Genomic DNA, 10000 nt, shown 5'->3' on the forward strand with positions numbered 1-10000 from the left:
TCACGCACCACTCTCTGCTTCTAACAGGCGCACATACAATATGTAAGCACCAGCATGGAACAACATCCAGTGCATCTTCTCCGCCACATTACACAATCCACACTATCACAACCAGACCAGGAGGTCCGTGCGGAAAATACAATATCCCAGCCTTTCGACATCCACCATTGCGCAGACCAGGCACCAACACCCACACATGTCCTATACAACGGTGCACCCAACATCACAATAGTACCTCCTGTCACAGCGCACAAACAATGACATGAGTCAAAGACACAGGTCTCACACAAGCATAGAATTGGAGCGCCGCCTCTAATAAGCCAAAGGTGCATCCTGACGTGACAAATCTGATCATGTCACAAGCATTCACTTACTATAATCACTATCAACGAACCTGCCGCCCCCGCCCCCCCCCCCCCCCTACACCTTTCCGTACAACAACGTGTAACCTAACCTAACCTAACCTAACCTATGTTGTACCTTAACCTAACCTATGTTGTACCTTAACCTAACCTATGTTGTACCTTAACCTAACCTATGTTGTACCTTAACCTAACCTATGTTGTACCTTAACCTAACCTATGTTGTACCTTAACCTAACCTATGTTGTACCTTAACCTAACCCATGTTGTACCTTAACCTAACCCATGTTGTACCTTAACCTAACCCATGTTGTACCTTAACCTAACCCATGTTGTACCTTAACCTAACCCATGTTGTACCTTAACCTAACCCATGTTGTACCTTAACCTAACCCATGTTGTGCCTCAACCTAACCCATGTTGTGCCTCAACCTAACCCATGTTGTGCCTCAACCTAACCCATGTTGTGCCTTAACCTAACCCATGTTGTGCCTCAACCTAACCCATGTTGTGCCTTAACCTAACCCATGTTGTGCCTTAACCTAACCCATGTTGTGCCTTAACCTAACCCATGTTGTGCCTTAACCTAACCCATGTTGTGCCTTAACCTAACCCATGTTGTGCCTTAACCTAACCCATGTTGTGCCTTAACCTAACCCATGTTGTGCCTTAACCTAACCCATGTTGTCGCCTTAACGTAACCCACGTTGTCGCCTAAACCTGCTCTGTAATTGTTATACGACTCGTTCAATTACTGTAGTGTTGCCCACCCGCAACCCTCGCAATATAGTTCGCTACTCGCACTGCCCGCACCCCTGTGTATCGCTTCATGTTAAACACCTTGCAAGTCTTGCTCACTTTCCACATGCTCCTGCTGTACACTGTAATGTGGATGGCAGCAGGACGTACATGCCGCCCCTCCCCACGTCCCCACCTTGCCCCCTGCCTTCGCAAGCTGGTTGGTGAGAAGTTTGCATGTTCAATGCCCTTCGCATGCGACGTACTCAGGCTACGTTGTGGTGCGGCCTGTGTCAACTGTCCGCTGATGTCGTACGCGTGAACCACAATCTGTACTGCACATTCGTCCTTATGTACTGAATGATACATCGTGGCACATGTGTGACCGCACAACGACTGCGCCCAAAAACGGCGGACCATACAGTGCAAATATTGTGCACGCAGCTACGTGTCGTCTCCCTATGAGAGCTGGATTGCAGTGTGGTACGCCATAGAGACGTGTGGGAGGAACGGACGCCGTGGATGGCGATCAGCATGAGCTGTCTGTTGATGTATTCGGACCTAGTCGTCTCTCCTCACACACCGTGATGGCATGGTGCACCGCGTTCCATATCTGCGACATGCTACAGAGGCCGGTTGACAGTCGTTCGAGCAATGGACATCGCATACGTACGGGGGCCACCTTCCACGTATTGTCTAGGCGTGCACATTTTGTTGCGTGTATGTGGGCAGACGTAGTGTGGCGTGACACCTGACACAGGCATGCAATAATCGTTGAAGTTGCAAATGGCGATGGACGCCTGCGTTTTCTGGTGAAGTTACGCAAATGAACAAATGGTAACCTGTTGTGGTGCGGTTGTTCTCGCTAGGGGTGAATCGGTGATGGCGACGATAGGTTGAGGTACTAACCGGTTGTTCCAGCGATACCCACCATGCCGACGAAACTGAACGGCATCTGGGTGTGAAGCGATACGCGGCGGTGGCTGGGTGGGACCGTCCCCGGCCGGTGAGGGGGCGCCTCCCGGCGTGCTGGCCGCGCGGTGCGTGGGCGCACGCGCTACAGCCGGCTGGTGGGGGCGGCCAGTGGCAGGCGCGCCGGCCGACGGACGCGGCAGGCGTCGCAGCTGCGCGCCGGCGCACCCTGCGCGCGGCGCCGTGCGGCCAAAGTAGGTCCTCGCGGGCCCGGTGCGAAGCGCGGTGGACATCTTCAGTGTGCTGGTCCGATTGAGGACTGTGTGCGTTGAGGATGCGCCGCCGCCCGGCGCTCGGCGCCGCGACGCCGTCTGCTGCTCGGTCGCCCCAGCGGTTCTCGCTGGTGGTTTGTATCGCAGCTGTGCGGATGTGTTGGCGCGTGCGCTGTGCTGGGAGAGTTCGCTTCGGCACCCAAGTGGGGCTTTTGTCCTTCTGTGGCGCTGGCGTTGGAGCTGCCGGTCACCGTAGGTGGCGCGTGTTGTCTCCCGCCGGCAATGCCACGACAGCACGCTCCCGGGCCTCTGTCGGCAGCGGCAAGCTCAGTTGGGAGCACGGGTGGTCGCACCGAAAGCGTCTACTCGCCTAACTCCGGGCGATTGCGCCTCTCTCGAACCCGACCAAGTACTTGGGACGGCGCTGCGCGCCGCCGGGACCTGAGAGGGTTTCGAGGTGTATTGTGCAGGGGAGCTCAGCCTCCTCCTGTTTGCAGAATGATTGAGCGGACGCTTGCGTGTTCGCGCGGGCCCCCGGGACACACTCCCGGGCGGCCGGCTGCTCAGCTCTAGTTGACGCAGCTCCCTGGTTGATCCTGCCAGTAGTCATATGCTTGTCTCAAAGATTAAGCCATGCATGTCTCAGTACAAGCCGCATTAAGGTGAAACCGCGAATGGCTCATTAAATCAGTTATGGTTCCTTAGATCGTACCCACGTTACTTGGATAACTGTGGTAATTCTAGAGCTAATACATGCAAACAGAGTCCCGAGTCTGGCGTGAGGTCAGTCGCTTGACGGCGCGTTTCGGCGCGGGCCCGCCCGTTGCCGGCGCGTCGTAAGGCACGGAGGCTCGCACTGGGGCGTATCGCTTTCCAGTCGGGCGTGCCGCGGCAGTCCTCACTCGGGGAAGTGAAGCGTCTCTTACAGCCTCTCCTTCCCAAGTAGCTCTTTCCGCCTTCCCGTGGTGCCAGACGTTAAGCTCGGCATTCTGCCTTGCGTCAAAAGGGAGAGCTGCGACCCAACCCGATGCGAAAGCGAAGGGTGCGTGGCACAGGGGGAGCTGTGTCGAGGGACCGAACACCAGTCCCTTTCTGTTCGCAGGGCACAGACCAGCAGGTGCTCTGCATGCCGGCGACCTCGTTTGTCGGCGTGGGATCACGGCGCGAGTCGGCAAGGGTGCTTCGCCGCGCCCCTGGGTAACCGGGGCGTGTTCTGCCAAACCCAGGTGGTGGTGACATCGCCTGGGCCAGGTTAGATGGGTCCAGACCGCCGAACGACTGGGGGACCGACCCACCACCTGAGTAGGAGTGGGTCCCTGGCCTTCGGGTGGAAACTCGGGCAAGTAGGCGGCGAAGGGCGAGAGGTGCATCCGCCTCTCCGGAGTGCGGGGTGCAGTTGCCGATTAGCGTCGTGTGAAATCGTCGGCGACGAGGCCATCGATGGGGACCAGTGCGCTGGCGACGGCGTGCTGAACCCGGCAGCTCTGAAGTGCCCTTGACCTAGGGGCGAGGTCGGTGGGCGAGCTGCAGAAGTCCCCCCCCATGCCAGAGGAGCCGGTCCGGGGCAAGAGACGGGCTCCCATCTTTCATCACTCGTTACTCATCATGGCGGCATCTGAAACGAGTGATTCTTGTGCGACCAAGCGCGCTTCTACTGCGCCTGATCCCTCTCCCCAGGACGAGCTGGGACAGGCAGAAGGTGAATCTGTGACACAAAGGCACAGTAGAATTTCACTGCTCTTAGAGCAGAACGTAAAAAACGGGAAGATAAGCCAAGCGGCTTTAACAGCTATTAAAAATGAACTTACTGCATGGGCCATCGCCCACGCTAAATTAGAAGGACGAGTAGAAGAACTGGAAAAAGAAAATCAAAGATTGAGAAACCAACCGACTAAGACTTGGGCGGCGGTGGCTGCGCAGGCGCCAACAAAGCTGCATACTACAAAAGATAGTATTGACAAAGCAGTCAAAAGAACAGACACTGCGGTCTTCCTCAGGACACTGCCTGGGCAAGACACCAGTGTCAAGAAAATACAAGAGCTCTTTACGAAGACCATAAACCCGACCAAAGATAAGATCAGAATAAAAAGAATAAAACCTAGTAGAAACTCAGTTATAGTAGAAGTAGCCTCGGAAGAGGACAAGGACAAAATATTAAACAATCAGAAATTAAATTCACTTGTCAAGTGCGAACCTCCCAAGAAGAGGAATCCACTTGTAATTCTCTACGACGTTCCAACCATCATGACAGATGACGAATTGACGAATACAATAAGAGAGCAAAATTTCGATGACACAGACGAGGAGGAATTCAGAAAGAGCTTTAGATTGAGATTCAAGACGGGGCCTCGGGGGCGTGATGTGGTACATCACGTAGCCGAGGTCACGGCACAGATGTGGAAAAGAATTACAGCAATGAGCAGACTATATGTAGGTTTTCACTCAATTAACGTAAGAGACTACATCGTGGTACCTCGCTGCCACAACTGTGGTGACCTGGACCACATCCTAAGGATGTGCACCAGGGAGTCGGCTTGCACGAAATGTGGTACAAGTGGACATAGCCGTAAAGACTGTAAAGCAGCAGCGGTCTGTATTCCCTGCAAAAACCGAGGGAAGAAGTCATGCGGAGCCTCAGGACGCAGTTGCCCAACATACAGAATGTTGGAACAACGACTCATCTCAAAAATAGACTATGGCTGATCATAGCCCAAGAAATAGGATGCCAAAACATAAATCCCCAAGTAAGAGGAGGCGGGACGCTATGAGGGCAACCAGATTTAAGAACTTCCTAATGGCGCTTTCAAGTGCCACTACAACGGAAATAACAGATAAGGCCGTACAAACGGAGCCTTATATGATAGACAAAAATATACAGACAGATCCTCCAGTGGTTAACATAGATCCCGCCCCTCGACGAAGGGAAATAATGCCGACAATCCACCTGAAGCGGCAAGAGCATCCTACAACAGAGATATCTTTGATAAAACCCAGCATAAAACCCATACAAGAAAGTGCTGTTACAAGCACAAGCTCGAAGCCCACAGTGCATAACACCCCAGTGGTCAGATTGCCACCCGTGGACCCGGTAAGGGTTTATCCCAACATCGAGTACACGATGCAACTGGCCAGACTGGAAGAGCCGATTACCCTGGCCACCGCCTTACGGCATGTGGTCCGAGTAGGACACGAAGAGGGAAGAAAGGTAACCTTCTCGGTAATGGAGGCTGTAGATAGAATACAGCTTAAGTCAGTGAATCTCCCAACCGATTTCGGAGCCCTGCGAGACTTACTGAAAAAAGTTTTTGAGAGACGCAGTGAAAAGTTTGACCTTCAGGACATCTACGAACAGGCCGTACTGGCAAATGGACGAATTGCTTTCGACTGGAGTAAGACCTGGCCGGACGACCATATGCACACATACTTTCCACGACGACAGAAATAACAATTGGACAACTGAACACGCATAACAGTCGACTTGTTATGCAGGAGCTCCGTAAAGAGGTGGAGGAGAGGAGACTAGATGTGCTCTGCCTGCAGGAGCCGTACTCCCAAGCTGGGAAAATAGCCTTTGCTGCTACAACATGGCAAATTGTCAGCGGAGATGAGGATCCAAGAGCAGCAATAATAATAACAAATAAACTCCTAAGGGTAACTACCCTCTCACAATTTGCAACTCGTCACTGCAACGTCGTGGAGCTCCAGTCACCAACGGGAGTAATCATACTCATAAACATGTACTTCCAATATGGAGATGAAATAGAACGGCATTTGGAACATCTGGCAAGAGTCACCACGGCGTTGCGAGGACGAAAAATAATAATAACAGCTGACATCAATGCAAAATCCCCCCTATGGTACAGCGGCACTAGAGATGCAAATGGTGATAAAGTAGAGGACTTTTTAATGGCTTCACAGCTCGTGGTGGCAAACAAGCCGGGCAATCCTCCTACCTACACAGCAGGAGGAGGACAAGGAACGAACATAGACGTTACCTTAACGTCACATAACGCAGCCAATTTAATAAAGAACTGGACAGTTATAGGCAATGCCACCACGAGCGACCACAACCTAATAACTTTCACCTTGAGTGAAAGAGAGTGCCGCTGGACCATGGGATGGGAGGTGCAGTACAATTATAATAGAGCGGATTGGGAACTCTTAGCGAGGGAGTGCGACATTCCTCCATCACCAGAAGGTGACGTACACGAAGACTTCGACATAGACAGACAAGCTGAGGAACTGGTGGGTGCAGTACATAGAGCGGTGAGGGCCGCTGTACCAACCAGGAGGAAGGCCGTGGCGGCCTCACCAGCACCATGGTCGCCCGAATTAGAGGAGTTACGTCGGTCTGTCAGAAGGCTAAGGAGAAACTACCAGCGCAGTGTCGTCTGGCTGGAAAGACAAAGATGGCAGCTGCAATACAGGGAGGCTAAGCAAGGTTTTCAGAAGGCACTACGTGAAGTGAGACTACGGAGCTGGGAAAGCTATGTGCTGAACCAGTTAGCTGTGGATCCGTGGGGCCTCCCTTATAAATTGGTAAGGGAAAAAATCCGCTCTCCTCTGGAGCTATCAACTGTCAGGCGGGGGGACGGGATGACGGAGTCTTGGCAGGAAACTGCTGAGGTCCTTCTCCAGTCCCTGCTGCCTGACGACAACGCGGACGAGGAAACTGAAAACCAAAAGCAACTGCGGGACGCATATGTAACGGAATACAATAACAACACGGCAGTCTACCCATTCTCGGAAGAGGAGGTGGCTGCACAAATAAAGTCCCTGAAACGAGGGAAAGCTCCAGGACCAGACGGCATTGTGGCTGAGGTGGTGCAATTTCTGGCACCCCAGTTGGTGGCGCCGTTAACTCGCCTCTTCAATGAGTGTCTCCAACAAAGGAAGTTCCCCAAGATCTGGAAAACTGCAAATGTAATCATAATCAAGAAGGGACCAGAGAAAGATCCAACTGACGCCAAATCCTATAGGCCAATCTGTTTATTGGACCTATTCGGAAAGCTCTTGGAGAAACTGCTGGCTGACAGATTGACGGCTCATCGGATGCTGTGCGGGATGAGCAGCAGGCAGTTCGGCTTCAGGCCGGGACGGTCGGCATCTGATGCGATCGCTCTGGCGGCTGAGGTCTGCGGCTCGACCCCGCACAAATATGTCGTTGGCATCATGGTGGACATCAGTGGCGCCTTCGACAACCTGTGGTGGCCTTCGCTCTTCTCCTGCTTACGGGAGAAGGAGTGTCCAGGGCCGCTATATGGGTGTCTGAGGAGCTATTGTAAGGATAGGGAGGTTTGGCTATCATCCCCTAGCGGAAGAATCGGAAAAACAATTAGTAAGGGATGTCCCCAAGGCTCAGTACTGGGGCCCCTGTTTTGGGACTTGCATATGGAACCTTTGTTAGACGAACTACAACAAAGTGAAGAAGTGCTAGAGGTGATAGCCTACGCAGATGACCTCCTCCTGCTGGTCGGCGGTCGTAGCCGAGAGGATATAGAACCAAAAATTGAAAGGGCCATTGAAAGACTACACCAATGGTGTCTTAAAACGAAAATGAAAATTTCCCCAAGCAAGTCTACTTATCTGTTACTAAAAGGTCAGCTAATAAGAAATCCTACAGTGAGAATCGATGGCTCACCAGTTCTTCGGCGACGTGAGGCACGATATTTGGGAGTCATAATTGACGAGAGATGGAACTTCGGAAGGCACATAGAAGCCGTAACACAGAAAGCTCTACAAATATTAAACAATCTCATTTCCATTGGACATAAACGTTTTCATCTCCCCCCTCATCTTATCAGACTTTATCACAACAGCATCCTCACATCAGTAGTGGGTTACGGCTCGGGAGTCTGGGCGCACAGGCTCACGCGGGTCGTGCCCGCCATGACAGTGAGAAGAGTCCAGAGAAACATGATACTAAGATCAGTGGGGGCCTATAGGACGTCACCGGGGGGAGCTCTGTTAGTTATAATGGGGCTCTGCCCGCTAGACATCAAAATTAGAGAACAAGCGGCATGGTATTGGGTGAAAAAAGGAGATGGGGAAAAAATAATAGACATCATGGGTGTGAGAGTAGAGGATAAAAGGGAGATAAGAAACAGAGGGGAGGAACTGTGGCAAAGGAACTGGGAGGAGGATGAAACGGGAAGAAGAACATTTGAGTTCTTACCTGATGTCAAAGAACGTGGTACAATGAAGTATTTTGAACCCACACGTGGACTCATCCACTTCCTCACTGGTCATGGACCCTATCCGACATACTTATGTCGGTTTGGGAAAAGGGCAACCCCCGAGTGCGACTGTGGCGCAGCGGAAGGAACTCCCGAACATGTGGTTTTCGAGTGCCCTCTCTTCAATGACGTGGCGGAAACTTACAGAGACAGACTTCCACATAACCAGACATACGACCTTTTAAGGCAGGAAGACACTTTTCATACCTTGAATGCTCTGGCAGAAGAGGTATCACGAAAGGTTTTAATAGAGTACCTAAGGGATCTAGGGTAAATATCAAATACCTAATTCTCGAACAACCAACCGATTAGGACTTGATCTCAGTCCCATACCGCCTGTGCGTGGAATGGCCGACTTCTGGTAGTTGGAAACCGCCACGTGCGGGATTAGGGGGATGGGATCAACAAACCGATCACGACAAAGCACCAATAAGACGTAGGTTAAGTTAGTAGAGTAGGATTAGATTAGAATACTAACATAGGAAGCTGCAGCGATTACTAACCTCGGCCGGCCCAGTGCCAGGGGCACGCTCCTCGGGGTTAGCTCGGGGAGCCTGGCCACTCCAAGTAGGTTTATACTCACTGGCACACCTGTGACGCTGCAGTTAGTAGTCATTCTAGATTAGACATAGGTAAATTAAACTGCTCATTGCTTTTGCAAGAAATTAACACTAACTCAGGAACCTAAAGTAGTATCTCATAAATAGAATGCATAGGTAAACTAAAGTATTATTGTAACTGTAGGAATTTAATATTACCTAAGAACTTAGAAAGTAGCTCACTAACACTATTTGTAAATTAGCTGCAAAATATTAAACTATGTAATAATCATTATGGCCCACTAATCATGTTAGGAGGTGGGCTAAACATGTATAAATAATATTGTTGTCAATAAAGATTTTTTTTTTTTTTTTTTTTTTAAAAAAAAAAAAAAAAAAAAAAAAAAAAAAAAAAAAAAAAAAAAACAGAGTCCCGACCAGAGATGGAAGGGACGCTTTTATTAGATCAAAACCAATCGGTCGGCTCGTCCGGTCCGTTTGCCTTGGTGACTCTGAATAACTTTGGGCTGATCGCACGGTCCTCGTACCGGCGACGCATCTTTCAAATGTCTGCCTTATCAACTGTCGATGGTAGGTTCTGCGCCTACCATGGTTGTAACGGGTAACGGGGAATCAGGGTTCGATTCCGGAGAGGGAGCCTGAGAAACGGCTACCACATCCAAGGAAGGCAGCAGGCGCGCAAATTACCCACTCCCGGCACGGGGAGGTAGTGACGAAAAATAACGATACGGGACTCATCCGAGGCCCCGTAATCGGAATGAGTACACTTTAAATCCTTTAACGAGTATCTATTGGAGGGCAAGTCTGGTGCCAGCAGCCGCGGTAATTCCAGCTCCAATAGCGTATATTAAAGTTGTTGCGGTTAAAAAGCTCGTAGTTGGATTTGTGTCCCACGCTGTTGGTTCACCGCCCGTCGGTGT

The sequence above is a fragment of the Schistocerca piceifrons genome, unplaced genomic scaffold (assembly GCF_021461385.2).
Source record: "Schistocerca piceifrons isolate TAMUIC-IGC-003096 unplaced genomic scaffold, iqSchPice1.1 HiC_scaffold_401, whole genome shotgun sequence".
NCBI lineage: Eukaryota > Metazoa > Arthropoda > Insecta > Orthoptera > Acrididae > Schistocerca > Schistocerca piceifrons.